This window comes from Grus americana, chromosome 1, assembly GCF_028858705.1.
Source record: "Grus americana isolate bGruAme1 chromosome 1, bGruAme1.mat, whole genome shotgun sequence".
Lineage (NCBI taxonomy): Eukaryota > Metazoa > Chordata > Aves > Gruiformes > Gruidae > Grus > Grus americana.
The window spans coordinates 70,580,680-70,603,369 of record NC_072852.1 but is presented as its reverse complement, the minus strand read 5'-3'; the positions used below and the strand labels follow the sequence as shown (position 1 = coordinate 70,603,369).

Genomic DNA, 22,690 nt, shown 5'->3' with positions numbered 1-22,690 from the left:
ATTCAGGCCAACTGATGCCCAGGTTAAAACTTCGCCCTCATTTTCACCAACGCAGCAGAAAACAGACAATTGATGTTTTAAGTTACTAGGGGAGCAGTAGGGAAATTCTCAGCTGGCCTGCTTTTGTCAATGTAATATACATTAGCCACAGAAACGCTTGGCTCTCTATCATCTGGATTGCCCAAACACTCATTCATATTTGCAGCAATTAAAATGCTGCACTTCAATCTTTATAATCCCAATTTTGTTTGAAGTGGCAAAGCAACAGCTGTGGCTTATCAGACATCTGAACGAAACCCCTCATTTTCATAGCAGGGGTGTGGCTCTGTACAGGGCTAAGATGTTCCCAAAGCCATAAACCAAAGCAAACTCTCTCCTCTCCGAGGACCCAGGGAGGCAGCACTCCAAAGCCTCCCATGAAGGATGCTGACTAGAGGCACCCTGCAGCACCCACAGGTTAAGCTGTGCAGGTAAGTGAGAGCTGACCAAACTCTTCCCCAGATCTCGGAGCTAAACCAACCCACTCCCATTTCTACACATGGCAGCCAAGCTCTAGGAATCGTTTTGCCAAACCTATGAGCTTTAACTAGGCCAGAGCAAAGCCAAATCCTCCCCCGGCTCAATAGTTTTTGAAATTGCTGGGAGAAAGCAGGTTATCACCAGGTCGCTAGGAAGAGGCAAACAGAAAGTCCTTTGCTCCATCTGCAGCTGATCGTATAAAACTGAGCAGAAATTACCCTCAGAATAACTGCTGGTATTGGAAGGTGATGATCTGAGCTATCAAACAAGCCCTGCTAGATCCTCTGAAAAAGTAAGGAATTACAAAAGGTCCTGCCTTTGCTTCTGGGATGAGAGAGAGATTTTACCAGAGTGAACGCCGTGGCTTAAAAAAAAAAAAAAAAAAAAAAAAGGAAGGGAGGAGGACCATTTCACCATTAGGAAACTCACTGTCAATGAAAAGAATTAAGTGGGAAAAGGGTAGTAACATGTCCCGTGGCAGTCACAGAAAGACAACAGAAACATCAAAGCCTTGCAAATAAGAAACAAACAAGGGCCTGATCACAGACTCCTTCGCTTGGGCAGAGCTCCCTTTGAAGATGACTCGAATCCAACTGGCAGAATCGAACTGGCACGAGTCTGCAGGACCGAACCTTGACTTCTGAAGGAGCACAAGAGCTGCTGCTCCTGTGCTCACTCGGCGAGGGTTCGTCCAGCCCCACACAGCTTCTCCCTAGCCGGAGCCAGCTGCTTCGGAAAAGGACATAGAACAAGCTGCCAACAAATCCCAGGACCTTTGTTTACAGAACTGTCATAGGTTCAGGCTCCCTTAGCAATTTGATGAATCATGAATGCTAGTTCTCCCTCACACCAAGTTATTTAACTTTTAAAAGTGCACACAGCGATTTCTGTGCCCCCCAGATCTCTGCATACTTGAGGGAAGAACGGGAGGGTCAGTGCAGATGGAGGGGGGTGCGTGCACGCACACGCATACACACGCACGTCTACGTGCAATGAGATTGTCTTCCTTCATTTAGCAATATTCCCCCCTTCATATTTGCTGGCCTACAGAGTTACTCTTCTGAATAGATCCAAACCCAGAGCATTTACAGCAAAACTATCTCCACAAATCTATTTATAACCCTTCTACGAGCTAAATTCCAAAGATTTTTTTTTGCCATTTAAGGACATAAACTAGAAAATGTGCAAACGGGTGGGTTCCACTTTGCTTCACACTCTCCTCTGCAAGCGTCAAGGGAAATGCTCTTTATTTGTATTCTGTACACAAAAGGGTGTGGAAACATGTAATGTTGTTTCCATTGCCTGAAATCTTTCCCTAATATTTTCCCCACTGCAGCCTGGCCTGGCCCCAGGAGTTACAATTTCAGATGCTCTCATCAACACCAAACTGGACAAGCAGATAAGGTTCGGCAAGCTTGCTTACCAAGCTTATGACACTATGGCGGGTCTGCAAGTGAAAGCTGTTATCCCGCATTTTTGGTACACACACAACAACTTCACATGAGGGCTCTGTCTCAGATGCAGCAAACACAGTAAAACCTGCAAGCACCCAAGAAATTCCCTCCAGACATGTCAGCACAGCGTCACTACTGGGCCTGGTCTATCTTCCACCGCGTTCACTGGGCTTCAGCGGTTTTATACCCACAATCTAAAAGTTACTTTCTAGTTCTAGAATGCGTATCTGTGTGAAGAAACAAAAAAGTATATGTTCTTGCTAGGAAATCAGTCAAAAATAAGGTTTTAGCCCGTGCTTAAACTTGGCATTTTGGTATTATAAATTCTTTATAAACGCTAATGCATTAAGCCCCAGCAGTCCCACAGGCTAAATACAAAAAGGCACGGATTATCCTTTACTTCAAGATACAGAAACAGACACACAGCCATTAAGTGACTCAGCAGGTATTTATGACCACAGAAAAAATTCAAAGGAGAAATTACTCCAGTGACTTAAGGTATGGCCGTCTTCTTCCTTTCTCTCTTCCTGCCCCCGCTGCAAGCCAGCAGGACAGTCCCCACAAGCACTTCTTCCTGGCTTCGACCCAAAGTCCCATAAACACTGCTATAGGCAGGGTCTTCTGAGCAGGAGGTGCCCCTATGCTTCATGCACAGTTTTCCCCTCCCAGAGGGCAGAGGCAAGGGACAGGGAGGAGGAAAGAGGCATCAGTCAGCAGCGGTGGGTCCTGACTATAGGTGGAAGAGGTGGGTGCCCCTGCTCAGAGCCCACCCGCCTCGCTGCTGGGGAGCCCAGCAAGCCTGGGCACTGCTGTGGCTGAATGCACAGCAGTTGCTGCAACACAAACCAGGCGGTTTGTGAGTGAGAAGGTCCAGAAAGCTGCACTCCTTGCAGGGGCAGCTAACGATGCTCAGGGAGAGGGACAGGGTAGGGACCATGCTGCTAACGCTGGTTATCTGCTTGGCAGCCAGGCGGCCAGCCCCACACCATTTATCAGCACTGAGCAAGTTCCAGAGAAAAACCACATGAGAAGAAGCACTTTCTTATGCAGGATGTAAACCATACAGCTAACATACCAGGGCTAGCAGCTAAGTAATGGTGTTACATGCCCTAACCTTTTTGGTAATCAAATCCGTTTCAAGAAAAGTAGGACTCCCCTGGGGGTGGGAGGGATCCCAAATTACAAGGTACTGAACATCCTTCCCCACTGGGCTAGCTGAACTATACAAAAGCATCAGGAAAGGCAAAAAGAAATTGTTTCATAGTTCAACTGTCCTGTGACCTCAGTGTTTCATCCAGAAAGGTCAGATCTAATCTCTTCTTCAAATGCCTGAGTCAAATTTCAGCCTTAGCCAAATGCTCAACAAACCATTTGGAGGCATGCAACAGCTACAGCTTCCCAGCAAGCGCCAGCACTCAAAGAGTAAGTGCCAACACATAGGTAGGTGACTTGCTTCCAGTACAGTTGCCCGCAAAAATCCATTCTCACCAGGTCATGGCTTTAAACCACCCAGGAGCTATGAGCAAAACCACCAAACTGGCCCCTGCGCACGCACATTTCTGAAGGTGAGAGCTCTAGTAAGGAAGCAGCTTTCTTGTTACAAGCTGCCAGGGGGTAGTTACTGAGGACAGACAATTTTTAAAGAATGAAAACTTGCTTTGAAGATAGACTCCCACTCTCTGCAGTCACAGGCCTCTCTGCCTCAGGCTTTGTACACCTGGAGCCCAATCCTGCAAACTCCCCATAAAGCTCCTCTCAAAGGCAACGAAAGGTTCACAGGATCGTGCTTCCCATTCTGCCCTGTTACCTTTTTTGGTGCTTTCTCCGATACCCGGGAGAGTCCAGACAAGCACTGCAGATGGACAGCTAATGCCGCTCTCTTGGCCGTCTCTTTCTTAGGCATATATGGTTTCCTGTCCCTCTTTGTTCACACACAGCTATCAAATGTACCAAGTTGTACCCTTGGCAGACAGGGTTAAAAACTCCACTGATCGTTAACACGAATTGAAACTCCAGCAGCCAACAGAATAGGTCTTGTGTAAGCAACTACTGAGAAATCAGAGTATTTTAAACAGTACCAGGGCATTCAAATCCTATTTGTCCCGCAGGAAGGAAATCCTGCAGGGTCTCACTTTTCTGCAGTGAAAAGATCACCCCCAGTGGCACAGCCACTCCAGCTACATGCAGGGAAGGGTGAAACAAGGAGGACTTCTATCAAGAGCCTGGCATCTTTCTCTTCATATGACAGAAGCTGCCTCCCAGCAGGCAGCCAACAGAAAAACCTTGCCCTATCTTTCTGGTCTCCCCACCCGGAATAAGTAGCACTGCACCCTAACCCTGTACGGGTCCGGATGGATGCTGAGCGGCATGCCTCCATGCCACGTGTGGCTCCATGAATGAGACTGAGGAATAAGAAATCTTCCCATCTTAATGCACTTTAATTTTCCCCTCTAATGCCAGCCGGAGAAACTTACAGCTCCCCTTTCCTTTCAAATCACCTAACTTTCAGTGTCACTATTGCATTGTGTATCAATGTCGGACAAGAAGTAAAAGCACAAGGGAAGTTATCCCTTTCTCAGGCTGCTCTCTGTCAGAATAATGCTGAGGGCGTATGAAGTAGCAATTGTGGAAAATCCCTTATTCTCCTGATACGTGCTTACACCACTCACTGTCAAAGCGTATTCAGAGTACACAGGACTCCCCTTGCATCAGATCCCGCATCCATTAATGATGATATTGATTTCACCAAGACTAATCCTGTGAATGAAGGCTGTGGAATTGATCCTCTTGTTGCATGCTGCAACAAAGAGGAGTTTTCAGAAAATACAAATTATTTCTGTTTAGTCTCTTGTTCACAGGCATTTTATCCGTTGTTTCTCCCCTGCCATTGTGATTTAAACATTACGTTAGTTTATTGACTAAAATACTTGCCTATCAAAAAAGTCTCCCAAAGAAAGGCAGACCTATACTTCCTTCAAATATATCGAGAAAAGTTCAGCCCAACTTTGCCTTAAAGGCAATTTTATTAAGCAAATGGACCACTTCCTTGAAGCATCGCTCCATTTGTATTTTCTATTAAAACAGTCCATTTCATTGGTTTTGGTGTACGTAGGTTTAGGATCCCATTCTCTCTCTCAATCACAGGAGAAAAAGTTAGGAAACTTCTCTGCAGATGCATATGCTCACCCAGAGCCTACTGCTACATTTAATGAGACTGAGAAAGAATGGAGGCAGGGTCCCAGAGTTCTTTGATGGCAAATCATACAAGCACAATCATTCACAGTATGGTATGTAAAAGAGACAAATTATAAGAAATACACAGTTCTCACAAAAGAAACACTCTGCCTCCTTATTTTCTTTGAGCTGCTGCCAAGGAGGGAATGTGTTATTTTCACAAATTATTCTCCTGTATGCCTTTTAGCAAGAGAAGCCTTCTCAGCTAGGCAAAATTGCATAAAAATTGCATACTCTGAAAATAAATATCCCTCTGAAAACAAATACTCCACAGAAAGTCATTTTAAAACAGTTATCTTGCCCATTGTTTCAAACGGTATATGATATATGAGAAAAATCAATTCTATCGCTGCAGGTCTGGCCAGAGGTTAGTAGTTTGCCGCTCCCAAGCATCCATCTGCAGCTAACTTCATCCCTCCCTTCATTTTCCCAACTCTTTCTCTGAGAAATTCCCTACTATGCGGAATATCACGCTATCAGCAGCCAGCCTTGCACAACACTTTCAAACTGTCCGAGCATGTCAAAGGAGCTGGGAAGGAGAGTCTGCTCACGGGCTCTCCCCAGCAGCGCTCCGACTGACACACGCGCACAGACCCAGACTTTCAAGAGCTCCAGTCCCACCCCAGTGCATTGGGTTTTTTTCTCCCTCTTTTAACAGGAAAGACAACTTCACAAGAAACATTCTGGCAATATGCTGCTGTGCATGTTGAAGGCTGAAGACAAAAACGGATACTGTCTATTGTCAACAATACTTCTATGAAAGGCTGCCATGACAGACATCTGCAAGTATCAGATCAGTTACATTAACCAGAGCTTTACTGTATCTGTATCAGTTACGCCAGGAGACTGCCTTTACAGTCAGGCTGCCCTGAAAGCCCAGGTATTAAGTTGCCAACTAGAAAGCAATTCACCAGCCATTACCATACTAAAAACTTTTTCGTTGCAATTCCTTTTTAAAAAAAAAAAAAAAAAAAAGGGACAGCTAGGTTAGATAGGTTCTTGCTCTACTAACAAGCCTGCTGCAGGATCTCACACAAAGTGGGACCAGCACAGATCCTGCCCTGCACCCAGAGCCTTGCCCCGCACCTCCGCATTAGGGTCCACTGGGGTGGTCGAGCATGCACCCCCCTCCAGCCACCCGGCACAGATATCTCCCTTAGTTCACTGCAAACATCTGGGAAAGGGGGGGGGAGCACGGAGAAAGGAGGGGAGGAAAAAGAGTATCCGACGCTTTCGCGTTATTTCCACAGCTTGTTAGATTTTGCATGCTGCTTAATCGCTAGCCATAATGCAAACGCGGTCACAGCAGCTCGCTCCCAAACAAATACATATCTTAAGCCCTTACCTCTGCGGCTGAAAAGTTTTCGACTAGTAGGAAGGAAATGAATAACTGGCTGCTTGGGCAGGAGCACAGCAAGAAAGGCACACCAGCAGCCTCACACACAGCCCTATTCAATAAAACTACAGCTTTTCCTTGGCCCCTCCCAAAAGTCAATGCTAAGTGAATACATATCCCTTATGTTTACAATTGGCAGGCAGCAGTATGCATTGTCCTCAATTTATTCTAATAGGCAGCCAATGACTACGCACAAGCCAAGGTGGGTTCAGCCTGCCTGCAGAGATGCCTGTCATTCCCTAGGCATGCTCAGGAAGCCACTCATCAGAAAACCAAGACCTAAAAAGCTCCGAAAATTCGTGCAAGCTGCCAAAACTGTCTTGCTACATGCCCTTTTTTGGTTATCCTTAGCAGGGCCTCTGAAAGTAAATCCTCTGTCAGGAACAATCATAAGAAATGTTAATCTTGGAGAAAGAGGCTGTCTTGTTGAACACAAATGGAGCTTAAAAAAGGAAATACACTGAATGGAAAGGGACACAGTAAACATATTTACTTTTTTGCACCAGTTAAAAAAAAGTCAAATAAATAATTTCACCACAGCTAAACTTCATTGTATTTTTTTAACGAGGACCACATGTAAAAGGGAACACAAACACTCCGCTGTGCAAGCTTGATTCTGCAGAAAGAGACACACACCAGTGGGAAAGGCACATGAAAGATGAGTTGGCAGGCTTTGCAGCCCATTTCCATCTCAAATAGTACAACAGAAGTTATATACAGAATATCTGTGTTCTGAAAAATAACTTTTAAAGGGATTCAAAATTTTGATGATGATCCTCAGCAAGTTGGACTAGTTGGATAAACAGGTTTAGTTTATAGATATACAGCTATATCTAGACATTAAAACTGGTTCATTTACTATGAGGATAGCCCTACATCTACATATTATGACCAATACTTTTCATTCTTTCAGTATCATAAAGCTTCGATTAATTTTTATCTTTGCTTAAGTGATTGCACTCTGTTGGTGACTTTCCAAATTATGCAGGCAGCTTAAAAAAATGAAAGAACAGATGCAGACTGATGCTGGAAACAAGTGAGCTACATAAAATAATTTTAAAAGTGTGAAAATAAATATGAAAATTATTGCTTAGGAAAACAACACAGTACATAGACATTACGCTTGCGTGTACCAGCCACTAAGCAAGGCTGAAGGAGGAACTGCTGACTGCTCTGAGGGGACAGGAGTCCAGACCAGGAGATAGTCTACAGATTCATATTTGACAATAACATACACAAAACCAGTTAGGGGGAAAATATGTGTAAGATGACTTTGCAGCTGAATGGGCTAAACTATTTTAATGCCTTTCTGGGTCTTTTTTTCTGGTCACTGGGCCCCACGGATTTAGTCACATGTGTAATGCAAGAAGGATTCAGTCCACAGACAGTAAACTAATCTTTATAACATGAAAAAAAATTAAGTAAGCTGAATCTATGCTGATTTACAGCAAGCAATCATAAGTATTCTAGTGTCATTTTAAACTTCACAACTTAAAGGAAAAAGTAGTGTTTGGTTTTGTAAGGCACCTTTTTTTCTTTAACAACCCTTTGGAAACTTCATTTAATGCTGGATGTCTCCCATGATGTGGCTGTGCTGGTTTTAAATATTAAAGCGAATACATACAGCATATATGTAACTTTGTTTTGCAGAATTTACTAGACAAGGGAGAACAAAATCCTTGTCCTCAGTCATTCCATTAACTATAGAAATTATTAACCTATGTATCGATGACCAAATAAAAAGAGGTAGTGACATTATTTAGGAAGAAATGACAAATCTCTACTGAATCTTATTATCCCCTAGGTTTTCAGAACATAAAACATTGAAGAATCCAAGCTGAGGAGTAAACAGGATTAAGGGATGCTGACAGAGCACAAAACCTGAATGTTAGAAGTACCCGCAGGTTCTTGTTCCAGCATAGCCATCGACCTCTGCAATCTCAGTGTCCACTGCAGCAGGGAACCAGCAAGTATACAGTATCTAAAGCCAAAAGCAACTGGTTTTTTTGAGAGACTTACCACGAGTTTGATGCTCCCTTGTCAAAGCATCCCAAACTTTGTGTTTTAAATCACATTTCCATTAAAATTCTGCAAAAAGACCAATTTTGCTTTGGGAAATGATGTCATGAAAAGTTTGCATCCTTCTCGCTGAGCGAATTTCACTTGAATTCCATGACTTGAAACTTCAAAACCAATGAACTGGCACAGATAGCATAGTTTTCCTGGAGGTATTACCGGAAACCTGAGCTATGAAGAATGCAGAGTTAAATTTCTAGTGGATGCCTCTTTACATCCTATGACTAGGAGCCACCTGTAAATGCCTGATGTAAATACACAGTTATAATATGCCTAAATCCATGATAGTAGGAATTTAGGGAATTATCATGGTAGTCCTTGCCCTCATCACTAGGGTCACTCTCTCCACAGCATCTTCCTATCCCCTCTGCTTTAACAGTCGGAGACTGTGTCATAGCACAGACCTAAAACCTTTTTGGGAGCTGAATAATCCAACTCCTTGTTTATGATTACATATATAAGATGTAGAAAAAATAGTATATGCAGAAATTAAACTCCCAAACCAAGCACAATTTTAATATCGACACCTTATTATGTTAAGTAAGGGCCCTGCAAGCGCTCATTGCTAAGCTCTTGAGCTTGGTAACTCAGGGCAAGGGTGGGACTTCTTGTGATAAGAGCCAAAGCGCTTGTACGTGCTGGGCTGTTGGAGCATTCTTGGAGGCCTGAGCCTGCAGTCGTTCCCTCAGAAGAAACATGTTAGAACTACCTGGAAATCTCTGTCGAGACTGTGGCTCTCACAGGTTTATCAATTTTTCCTACAAAATTTACAATATAAAGCTGAGGTAAGTCTGCGGTCTAGAAAATACACTATAAATCATCCCGTGGGAGGCAGGCCTGGTTGCTGTGTACAGCCGCTCTGAACAATTTGCATTTTGGTACTGCAAAGCCCTCAAGACTCAGCAGACAGCAGTGGCCAAAGGGGCCACTTGGATTATTGCTGTTCCAGCCCTCCGAGTGCCTTCTTCCCAAAGCAGCTGTGCTCCCTGCCTGGAAAAATTCTTTGGGGTATTTTGGGAGGAATAATCTTTTGCTTTTCAAAATGAAGTTGCTTTTTATTACTGAGCTTCCTGAAATTATTTTTCTTCTCTTTATTTGACATGGTGCGCATGGCCATTACTGAGTAACACTGAGCCTCCCACCACTGTCACTGCAATATCTTCAGCTGCTATTTGAGAAACAAAAAAAAAAACAAACCACATTCCCCGCCCCTGCACATTCCCACAATACAACAAGATGCATACAAACCATCAAATATACCATGGAGAAGGTCATTCTTCCCATATATACCCAACCAATTTGGCCATTGCCTCATATCTCAGGTATCTAATTTTTTGGTGGTCTGTGCAGCTAACAGTGGGTCAAACTGTCCTAGTGCTCACAGCGTAAAGATAGAAATCTTTTGAAAGACGCACCTGTCCTGTAACTAGCATGGGCTGCTCTGTGTTTAGGTTGGGAGACCAAAGTTCTGCTTAGGAGAATCACAGTAGGCAGGTCTGCGCTAGGAGTAACCAACCCATTTCCCTAGTGCAGATGGACACAGAGAGGCAGGCTTCCTCCTGCACCAGGGTAACAAAGATGCGTCACTCAGCCCTGCTGACAAGAAACTAGTCTTTGTTTCCAATCCTGGCACCAGTAACAAAGGTGTGACACGCTGGAGCACTGTCATGGGTCAGAGATACAAAAGGCTATAATCCTGTCAGCAGCAAGGGTCAGCATCCATTGAGTCCTGGCAACCACAGCAGAACACCACTCTCACTCTACTGAACGCCCTCAGACCTGACTGGCAGCACTTTTGTCTGTCATATTTGGGTTCTCTTCACAGCACATTTCACAGCTATGCAGTGCAACTGTTCATTGTAAATAAGAGTCTGTTATTCTCTGCCTCTGAGCAGGACAGAGAGAGAAGGGAGTTTTAACACTTCCAATGACAAAATATATCCCTGCCTGCATATGGCAGGGGAAGAGCCTGGGTCCTACCCTGTAAACCTTCTAGGGAGCTAAAGGAGGTAGGACTCCCATCCCTGGCAACATTAAACAAACCTCTCTTGCTCCTCACTATATGTTGGAGCATTCAACACAATGTTGAGTATCCCCAAGCACCCCTGAAATGCCAGTCACAACTGAGTTACTCTTCACTTTCAGGCCCTCCAGAATATAAGTGCTAAGGGGAATGTCACGATCAAAGATGAGGGGAACTGTTGTGAGATTACACAAGATGTCCAGGCTAACAAGATCTTGCAGGAAGTCCTGTTATATATACCAGGGCAGGTGAGACCTGTGTTGCTTGTATGAACACCTTTCCCCCAGACTTTGCTTTTTTCCTCCCTTGGTACAATAGAGCAGGAGGCAGGAAACACTCTGTGCACCCTGGGCTAGCTCACACCTCCTCTCTTGCTCCAGGCTAGAGTGGAAAGCATGGCTTGGCTCTGCACATTTTCTCATACCCCCTCATAACATAAAGAGAGCACAGTGTGGGTTCCTTCTGCCCCAGCAGATGATTTCTACGTGATGCTATGGCTATGCCGTTCCCACAGCTCATCTGAAAGCAGTCTAATCTTATATACCAAGGATACAGCCCAGATGGCAGTGCTCACAGCTGTGCACGTCTGACATGAAGGTGAGTAAGCTTAGATTTGTGAGCAAGCCACCCAACTGGCAGATCTGTCTGGGGAATCGCTTCAAAGTGCATGAGGGAGAAGCCCACACACCATGAGCAGATTTGGTCATCCTTATGATTGCTGCCTGGACACAGACAAGCTTCTTCTATGTTAGAGAGGCAGAGGTAACTTTTTAGGAAAGTTTTACACATACTGCTCCAGGCAATATCTTTTGGCCTGTAACAGCGCAATCCATAGGACTTCAAAGCCACCAGTGCACTCAAATAGGGTATAAAAGCTACCACAAAAGAGAGCCGAGGAACATGAAAACGTCTTCAAATGCAGGTCTGCACGCAGTACAATGTCAGTCAGCTGGAAATAAAAAGCTAGTGCTGCTTAGACACAGTAACAAGGACTACAATGTAGATACCGAGAGGGATCCACATCTTACTTAACACAGATGCCAGTCTCAGCCTCCCTAGGACTCATGTATATCCCGTGGAAGAGGCAGAGTCCTCCAAAGGACTATTCACACATCCAGAAGAGCTGTGCTGAAAAATAGGAAACCCAGGGCCATCAAGCCTCCCACTCAAAATACCACAAATCCCCCTTGAGTAGCAAGGGCTGTGTTACCTTTACTTCCCAAAAGGCATTATGAGTCTTCTGGGTGCTAACAAAAATAATAAATTAAAAAAACCCAGTGGATCCTGTTTAAGCGGCAGGAATCAAGAAGCATGTCATACATCAGTCCATGCCATATAACCAAGCAAGGAATAGCAGGGCAGAAGACCGTACCAGTTTCAGCTTGCATAAAGGTATTTGGAAAGAAGAGAGCTCTCCCTCCAGTACTGGGAAAAGACTTACCCAGCACACCAGGTGTAGGGATCAATCCAAAGTTTCCAAGAGCAGCACTCCCTCATCTTGGATTAAAGAAACGAAAAAGTAGGCATATAAAAGTGAAAAGGTAGGCATATATATCATTGTCATTCATTTTGGTGTGGTGTATCTGCCCATTTCTGCCAAGTGTGGTATTTTATTTCTCTTGGTTTAGCTAGCTAAATATATGCAAAGCACATTTATATACTAAAGAGAGTAATAAAAACAAAAAAGGGGTCCCAAAACCTGCTGGAGAGACTCTTTACCCACAATAAGAAAGAATTAACCATGGACACAGTGACTTTACCTTACTAAAAGCAAAACAAACATAGTGGCCCACATTCAAACACAATACCTGCACTTTTTCAGTACAAAACTAAGCCTAGCTACAAGTACACAGTGCCCCCCAAAGAACAGAGACTTCACAGCATCTTTACTCATTAGTGGAAAAGAAAAAAAAAAAAAAAAAAAGACCTCTTCTGGATTGCTTTGGAAAGTAGGACTTTTATACACTTTTTCTGCGGACTAACATATGGTAAGGGAACCCTGCCCTCAGGGACACCGCTTTTCCTGAAGGGCATGCCCAGTTCTCTCTCACAGAGTACAAACGATGAACAGCAGATGCGTATCTTTTTCCAAACACCCCTGTTTTCCATTGCCAGCCATGAAAAATTACATGCAATGAAATTAGCAGTGCTCAGAAAATTTGCACACATTCTCAGTTTGTCTTGATTTGAGAAAAATCAGTGCATTTGCTCAAAACAATTGCACTGTACATGCTCCTTCCTTGTAAATTTGGTTTTATTTTGAGTATTGTTTTCCAGGCAGAAAAGATGGTGCCATCATTTACTTTTGCAATCAAGTTACAAATTGCACAGCTGCTAGTACGGGCATTTTGAGGATGAGGCATATTCCTTGGCCTGGATTCTCCTCTCACTTAGACAAGGGTAAACCAAGCATCAGCTTAATCAAATCAATACCCTCTGATGTATCCTATTGTTACAGCAATGTGAGAACCAGGCCCCTTTTGTGCTGCGATGCTAATAAACTATTCAATTTCAGCAGTTCGGTTCAGGCAATGAGCAAAGGTTAGGTCTCGGTCATTAACTTGGGCTCAAATGAAAAACACAGCTTTAGCGGGCAAAACCCAGTTAAGTGCCACACATGCCCATGTTTGCCAACAATACTTTTGATCTCCACTTAGGTCTCCTTTAACAGAATTCACCACTTGCAGCTGCTTCTCCATGACCATGTCCCTAGGGATTGCAAGCCCTGGCAGAAAGCAAGGCACCTCAGGCAACTGAAGGCTGCGCTTACTCAACAGAATTGAGATAGCTGGTAGGCTGCTGGCAAGAATACTTGATTCCCCTGGTATTTGCTTCAAACAGTCAATCTGTTATTGTCCCCATTTTACCCCCGCAGCACATGCATAAGGGGAAGAGCTTAAATACAGTCACCACTTTCCAGCCTATTCATGCTGTATCTTATTGTCATATATATTTTTATATCTCCTCCAGACCCAAGAAGCTCTAAGCAGTTCAGGCCACACTGCATCCCTATAGAGAGGACCCAGCCTCTGTTTCTGTATGGTAATGGCTTCAAACAGGTAAAAAACCAGAATGATAGAAAAGAGTGTTGTTCCCTTTTTAAAGGTGGGAAACAAGGTAGAGGGATCCACGTAGAGCCAGCTTAGATCCACGCAGGTATTCAAACATTCGGCTCATATTTACACAGCAAATAAGCCCCCCATCATTTAAGCACTTCAGTCCAACATAGATCTGGCTCCCAGTGACTTGCATGACATCACACAAACAGTGTCTGGCTGAGCCGAGAAAGGAACCCAGCAGCTCTCCGTCTTGGTCCAGTCCCTACCAAGAGGGGAGACCTCCCACTGAAAGACTGGCTGTGGCAGGCAGCTCACATGAGGCTACCAGCACGTAGCTTCACTCACAGCAAGACAGCAGGGCAAGCCGGAGAGCTGAAAGGAGGTGAGGAAGGACTGGGTGTGTTAGGCAAGCAGCTATGGCACCGCAGGGGACAGAGACGAGAGGCAGCAAGTATATGCTCTGAGCCCGCACATGCTGTGCAAGTGCTACTGGCAGCAGTGAACGACGTTGTTTAAAATGAGGTCTCTAGTGCCCTGCATCACACGCTGCCAGCTTGTGCAACGGAATGGCAGAGCCAGAGTTGGAAGCCCACTAGAGCAGACTGCGGCTATACCAAAGTAACACGGCTGTTCTGTCACGGAGCTACACATCAGTCAGAATACACCCCTCCCTCAATCTTCCAGCCATGCAATCCCTCCGGATAGAACAAGCCTTTACCACTTCCTTGGAAAAGCCAAATTTCTGTCATCACCAGTGACAAGTAATCTATAGGAAAGAGGAGCAGGCATGGCAGACAGAGCCTCGTTCGCAATCCCAGGGATTTTACTAAGCCAAAACCTCCATCTGCCCTCGGGTTTATCCAGTGGAGGGAAGAGGAATTGCAGTATCTGCCTCAAAAGAAAGAATTAGAAGCAGAAGAGAAAGCAAATAAACATTAGCCATAAGGCTTACGTAATACCATGGACCAAATTTGAGAACTGGATATAGGAGTGCACTGAGTCCCTCACGTTCATCTAGCAGCACAGACTGCCAAGCCATCTTGTCCCAAAGGTGAGAGAGGTGTCACTGAAATGATGACTGTTCCTACTGCAACATTGCCTAATAATCTTAGTCAGGATTCAAGTTCCCATGAGGTAGTCCCTCCATTCACATGACAATGGCAGGTTGTGGGAGAGATTAGATTTGTGCCAGTGGGATCTCCAGGTACGCTACAATCATGCACAGGCAGGACTCCACACCAGCAATTCTAGGAAAGCACGAAACTCAGCATGACTTTCTCTGAAGTGCAATAGTGGACATAGTGGAATGTCTTTCCCTGCCCCCTCTCATACGGAAAGAGAGGAATAGTGGCTTTTTTACAAACTATCCAGCATGACATTTGCTCTTCTCCTAATCTAGATGCACCCAGCTTCCTCTTAAGAGCTCTGGGTAATGTCTTCTGACAGGCAATTTCCTGCAGCAGCTTCATTGAAATTAAAAAAATAATAAATATTCATTAAAAAAAATAGGACCAGTACAGAAGCCTCCATACTATATATTTTGAAATTACTTTTCATTCTGCATTTCCTATATCCTCTGATATTCCCAGTATGTCTCAATCATCTGTATTGACAAAGTAGCACGACAGAATTTCTCAAGGGGAAACTACTGGGGGGCAGCTAGGGCTTTGAACTGCAGATAGCTATGCTATTTGTCTATATAAGCTAAATCACTGGCATAACACATGATGAGGTAACTACAGAAGTGTACAGGAAAGAGGAGCAACAGCTCATACATTTCTCACAGCTTCAGTCTCCAGTTCCTCCAAACTTCCAAATGACTTTGCTTCCAAGAGATTAAATCCCTGTGCTTTGCTATGCGAGTGGCGTAGCCACACTTTACGGCAAAATTGAGGTTGATGTAGCATGTGGCTTTCTGCTTTGAACACATTATATCCAATCTACTTTGGCCTGGCCTTTAGTCAGAAGGTGAAATTGAAAGTGCTAGGTTTAATTCTCTAGGCAGCGGTCACCTCACCTGAAAAAATTACTCCGTAACCTTCTGGCTCTCCCACGATCAGGGTTCACTAAATGCTCTTTAAAATATCTGATCTCTTGAGTGGCTCTGATTTCTCCCTGTCCCTTCCCTTTCCAGAATGACCCGTGTTCACATTCTGTGGCAAGCTCTGAACTCTTGAAGTTTTGTGTAACCTCCAGCATGCTGATATTTGCACTGAATGTGCAAATATCCTATCTTTTGTCCTATTCTTTCAGACAATGAAAATCACAAAAAGTCACATTTTCTCTTGTTCCTTCAATAATTCACAACAATTGAGCACCAAGTGCCAGCTGTATGAAGTACACTGATATAAATTAAAAATACACAATGCTGGGGGAATAATTCCATCTTTTCCCCATTTAGTCCTTTGAATTTATATTTCAAGTCCTTTAAGTGCTTATAACGATCTTCCTCCAATTCTGTTTCAGGAAGAATGGAAATGCGATACTAATGTTCCTACTGGGTTTCTGGAATTCTTCTTTTGTAAGTCATGGCATCTCCTCAGATATCACTTCCTCAGACAAGCCATATAATGTCAGGAAAGACTGCAACGCTCCTGTGTCTTTTTGCACTGGTAACAGAGGACACAAGAATTGCTTCCAGATACCTTGAATAACTGCTGTAAGGAAGCACTGCTTATCTTTAGCAACATTTCTATGGGTATAAAGCATGTTCTTTGCCATCAGGCATGCTCTGTAGCACTGTATTCCTGGTTTATGTTTTACCACAAAAAAATTAGCCTGTGCGATATTCATTCAGAGTATCCCTCTCAAAGTAGATCTCATAGTTGGCTTGATAAAATCAGGATCTCAGGATAAAAAGCTAAAAAAGCCAGTCTTTGAAAGGTTGCACTTTTTCATATCAGAGACTGAAGAGACCCATCTTTAAAAACATTTGGCTGAACATTCATTACATTTTCCTATAAACAAAATAACTTATTCTTCCACAAAACTCTCTCGATTATCATATGTTACTCTTTATTAAGGCAGCACCATTACCACATTCTTCTCATTTTTAATACTCAGTCTCACAAGACATTAGGAGCAATTCCCAGTGCTGCAATTTTAGATACTAATGACGTAAACCAGTCATCAGTGGCTTATGGTTAATATCTTTATTATTTTCAGCCACAAAGACAACTTCCATAAACAAAAAATAATCAATGAACTTATTCTAAGCACAAATATGGAAAGAATTATGCCTGCCTTTACAAACATCTTTTCATCACTGTTGAATGTTTTTGGGTAAAGGAAAGGGATGTCCTTGCCAGCATCTACCACATATGATATTATAACCATCAAGATAAACATCCATACGCCTCAAGTCAGAGCTGCTTCTGAATGTCAGAATGCACGCGTGAATTCCTAACTAATAGCTATTGTTTCGAGTCATTAGAAGAAACATCACAAGTTTGACTTTTTCCAGAACTTAGCACATTGTAACAGCACAAGCAAAAGAAGTATCATAGCTGATAGGTTTTCTAAGAAGTGCTCTTAGTTTTTAAAGAGTCATTAAATTGATCACATGCAAGAAACACACTCCTGCATTTGGTTGCCATCTTTTATCGTTCAAAGCGAGTCTCAAATACTCCATATTTGACTGAAAAAATGGACACTTGGCTTATTTAACTCGGCTTCTGAGCAGTTATATACAATTGAATGCTTCCTCAGAATCACAAGGGATTTCCTTAAACAGATGCTTGCAATGAAAATATCAAAAAACCAAACAGCTTGCCCAAGTCCCTGCACAGTCTGATTGGTGACCCTTCCCATTTCTGATCAGATCACAGATAAATTCACCAGCCTTTGGCAAGATACCAGGCAGACCCTGAACCAGACTATAAAACAATTAAGCTGCTGACTGCATAACTAGGCAGTAGAGTAGCTATACACACCAGAATGCTATACACACCAAAATGTATAGCTCTATATTTCAAACTATCATCATCCTGCCTCCAGCATATGTCAGGAACTCATAAAATCAGTGAGAGGATTTGCTCATTCTCCTCAGCCCACATTAGCGGGGCTTACTCCTCAGTTTGCACCAAGCTCAGCTGCAGAATCAGCATTTGTTGTGTTCAGCACCCCCCTGAAGCCACGAAGAGCTGTTGTGAAATGCAAGTAATGCAAAGAAACCGTACTCTCCCTCACAGCACATGTGAGCTGTTCCATACCCTACCTGCACCAGAGGCACACTGAGCATTAAATATTATTTGTAAAATGCTATGAACAGGCAAAAGTCTATTCAAACAATTCTCTGGGCTGGTCAAAAGTCCCAAATGTCTGTTTCATGGGAAATTCCAGCATCTCAGGACTATGCTTGAATTCATTATTTAATTGAAGAAAATTTCACATGTACCTTCTCTTGATGCCTCTTGTCAAAGGGCATTCTTTCTAACTCCCCAGTGAACTTTTTATTCAAGTAAAAGTATCAGAAATAGAGATGAAAGCTAGAACAACATGCCTCAACTGCTTTCAAAATTTCTTCAATAACATTTAATCAAAAAGAGACAAAAATCCACTTCTGTGAAATACATTCCAGTGAAATTCAGATAATCTGTTAAAAAAAGACAGCAACAAAAGAAATTTTAGCTCATGCAGTAATATTATTATTTATTACCACAGACTCTTTTTGAAGCCAAAGACATGCGAAGAAGCACAAACAGAAATACCCAGAAAAGCATTTAGCTTAAGCTTTTTGGTACACCAACCAATTTCCCGATTGTTTTTTCAACTTATCTTCCAGATTAGTTGTGATTGATTATAAAAAAAATCATGTGGTACAAGTTCTGGCTTATGACCATGGACTTCACATGCTCAGAAGGACTAACAAAAGACATTGATTTGTTTTCTCCAAGGAAGAAAGTATTTTTAATAATCTCTCTGTCTAAATTCAATCAGAAAAAAAATATATTGGTGGCTACATACTGCAACAGTATGGGAAATTGGACTGCTTATTGTTTCAGGCTCAGGCCACCCAAGATTTGAGAGGATTTGGCAGCTTTCAGAATATATCACATGAGAGACTGGTGAAAAAACAGACAAACAAAACAAAAACAACCCAGATGGCTGTGCTTCCCTCAGTTACAAGGCAGTGCCATCAGAGAGGCCTTTACTCACACAGAAGCATTTTGATTTTAAAAAGGTCAGATTTTTAAAATGTCCACCTTTTCAAAGTCTTTGCATTGGTTCTATTTTTACCAAAAATCATGTTTTCCTCACATTTTCAGTAAGCAAGCTTGTGTGAATTCTATAGAAAAGTCTCAAAAAAGACCCAAACAATCCCAGTCTCACAAGATGTCTTTCCAGCCTTTTTTTTTTTCTTCCTGTTTTTCTCCAAGATATAAACATCAGATGCAGGAATGTGCAAATGTAGAAAGTACATAATTTGTTGAGCTAGTCCAAGTATTTGGATAGTTCAGTCATCAACCCATCTCTGAATTTTCTGGCATCATTAGTTTTAATGTCTTGTTATACTGATTTTTCTGTTATTATAGGGCTGCTCGTTTTAGCTATATTTTATTCCCTCTGATTCATTCATAAAGAAAAACTCTAAGCATCAAGTATTGAAAAAGGGTCTACTCGTTTCCACAATATTCTGCGATAACAACCATTCTGACTTCCGATGCCAGTTTGCTTCCTTGGCTTCCGCTTAGCTTCAGTGCATCCTCCCGGTTTAAAGTCACATATCTTTCCAAGCATCCTTTTCTGCCACACTGCTGCAGACTCAGATCCAAACTCTGGGCAGCTGTTATGTATATACTGGGCTGGGAGGCCTGGAACATGGTCCCAGAAGGAGATGGCATTCGTACTTGGAGTAACAACTTTGGTACATGACCACATGCCATAAGCAAAGCCTTTCCCATAGCTATTTGTTCTGATGCACAGATTTACCCACCTCTGATTATTTCTGAAAAGTGCTAATAATTTATGCACAATGCCACTCTTCAGCAAACATCATCACAGATGCTTCCCTTTTTTTTCCTGGAAAAAACTTGCCCAAACTCTATACTACAATTGTTTCCATCCACATGCCCACATATATGCACTCACAACTGAGTTTTCATTCATCCTCCTTTGTTACCTTCCCTGGCTTTATAGCCTGTAAATATTCCCAAACAACCACTCTCTATGGAGACAGGAACATCAGGGTTTCCACCAACATAAGTCATTCCTAATCTTTGTTTAGCTTGTATGGCTATCAGGGATATTAAATTTACATATAATATGACTGGGCTTGCATGGATGGGAAAAAAAAAAAAAAAAAGAGACATTTACAAAACCTTAGCACTTGCTAAGGCTGCAGAAAACATCTAGACTATCGATATGAAATGACACCCTAGCTGTTATACTGCTGTCATGATGCATTCAGCATGGATATAGGAGTTAATCTGTGTCCTAGGATTTGTGAACAGATAGATGATGGGTGCAGATGGGCCAGTCATTAAGTCTTTATAGAGCAACAGCAGTTATCGAGAGCTGTTGTCCTTCCATTTCAGCCCCAAAGAATCTGCTGGCCTGCAGCCCTTGACTCAGTAATGACCAAGCTCCAAGGAAGAGGTGCAGACTGGAGCAGGCTAAGCATGATCAACCCTCAAGGGAGACAAAAGGGGGGAAAAAAAGAGGTCTTATAATGGCCATTAAAAGAGAAACCACTGCATGAAAGACCAGAAACTAACAGAAATCAGGGTTAGAGAAGAGAAAGGAGGCAGTCACACTCCCTGGAGGGGCCTGTCAAGTGGTAGGAGGAAAAACGAACCCAGGTTTACAAAGCAGTATTTGCTTTTCTTTATAGCTGTACACCTACCCTGAACTGTGCCCATGAGTACAGTGTGTACATGGTTTGAAAGTGCCTTTGCAAAATACCCATATTTCTTGCTTTCACCATTCATCACGAAGCCTCCGCAGGACAAAACAATAGTCTAAAAGAAAGAACGAGAGTAGACATCTGGAGACAGCACAAAGAGAAATGAGTTTGTACGAAACCAGAGGAAACTACATGTCAAAGCTAGAGGTTGCCAGAAGGAAGCCAGAGACAGATCTTGAACCTCAGAAACTTGCCGGAAGTCCATACGTATACATATGGCCCAACAAATCAGAACATCACACAGGATCAACAAGTTTAAAGGTCAATGGGCTGGTGAAGCTCAGTGTAGCAGCTAGCTGTGTATCCCATTCGATGGACCAGCTCCAGTAAGACTGCAAGCTCAGTTCCTGACAACTAACTAGCAATACAGTTTAGTGTTGTATAGTACCTCCAGCGAACACGAGAAAGTATTTACAAATATAGCCTTAGATCTTTCATACAATGAGTCAATCAAGTCAGGCAATTTCCAAACCCTTTTCAATACACTTGAGATCTACTTGTTAAAGTACATAAAAATGCACTATTTTATTCCTGCTGTCATCACTGCTAAGCCATCTTTCACTTTCCACAGAGGTGCGAAGCCTTCACCTAAGCCCTTTACAAGTGCATAGCCTTGCATCTTCTATGTTGAAGGCTTCCTCTGGACACAACAAACACCTGAGAAATCCTTGCAGTCCAAATCAGACCAAGAATATTCTATTTACAACACTGAAAATGAAGACATGCAGAAATCACTGTGCCTCAGATCACTGCAGTCCTTGATGAGGTATCAAATACTTCAGACCTCACGCCTAGCCAAAGACCACTTGCTCATAAACCAATTCTACCCAGTGACTATTTTCTGCTTGGAGAATAGCAGCAGATCCTACAGCCAGCAGGCTTGGCTCAGCCAAGTAAACAGATAACACTGGAGAGTGGGATTTAATTCCCCCATAAAGGCTTTTGTGCTCCCCAAACATACTAACAGTAAGTTCATCTATAACAAGGGGCATCCAAGGGGAGGGGTGAAGGGTTGCTAGTATAATATTCAGTGGGAATGTGCACAAAAGGGCAACGCTCAGGTGAATTAAGCGTGTGTCTCATGTCCAGAGAAGGGCAATGAAGCTAGTGAAGGGTCTGGACCACAAGTCTTAGGAGAAGCAGCTGAGGGAACTGGGGTTGTTTAGTCTAGAGAAGAGGAAGCTGAGGGGAGACCTTATCGTTCTCTACAACTACCTCAAAGGAGTTTGTGATGAGGTGAGTGTTGGTCTCTTCTCCCAAGCAAAAAGTGATAGGACAAGAGGAAACAGCCTCAAATTGCTCCAGGGGAGGTTTAGATTTGATATTAGGAAAAATTTCTTCACTGAAAGGGTGGTCAGACATTGGAACAGGCTGCCCAGGGGAATGGTGGAGTCACCATCCCTGGAGGCATTCAAAAAACATGTAGAATGGCACTTCAGGACATGGTCTAGTAGACATGGTGGCATTGGGTTGATGGTTGGACTTGATGATCTTAGAGGTCTTTTCCAACCTTAAAGCTTCAATGATTCTATGAATTATCACTTCACTCAGTGAAGCTTAAATTTAATATTTCCATTTAATGATGTTTGGTTTCTTCTGTGTGACAGCAGAAGTATACCTCTAAACCTGACCTACCGTGTAGATGAGCAGAGTCCAGTCCCTGCTTTAAGTAGTTTGGAGAACTCTGGGAAGAAAAACTGTGACCCAAAAAGAGGATCAGAGACTTGAACCAGCCTCGCCCACATCCCAGTACCTTAGCAACCCAGCTTGTCTCTCCCAAACAGGACTTTTAGCCAAAATGGAAACACTCCAACATTTTGGTGCAAAACTGGTTTGTGCTGCTAGAGAGCTCAGTACATAACTAGAGGGGGCCACCAGGGTCAGAACTATTATGCATTTAGATTGTGCAGTGTAGCATATGATTTATTTTTTTAAAACAATGGTTATTTTCTTGCTCTACAGATGCTGATTGCTCAGCTCCAGACACCTATTCTGTGAGTTAGAAACATGCGAGCTGTTTATGCT

The 22,690-nt window shown here is 43.0% G+C and overlaps 1 protein-coding gene across 7 annotated transcripts in view; it reads right to left on the bottom strand.

Moving 5' to 3' along the window:
- The window catches only part of CALD1 (caldesmon 1), a 203,380-nt gene extending 196,645 nt beyond the window's left edge, over nt 1-6,735 (bottom strand). For 6 of the 7 annotated variants that reach the window (XM_054813237.1, XM_054813240.1, XM_054813243.1 and 3 more), the window contains exon 1: nt 6,553-6,735. The gene's annotated coding sequence lies outside the window, so the exon portion shown is untranslated. The remainder of the gene's footprint in view (nt 1-6,552) is intronic. The other variant, XM_054813239.1, reaches the window with a different exon arrangement.
- Nucleotides 6,736-22,690: the final 15,955 nt, after the last annotated feature.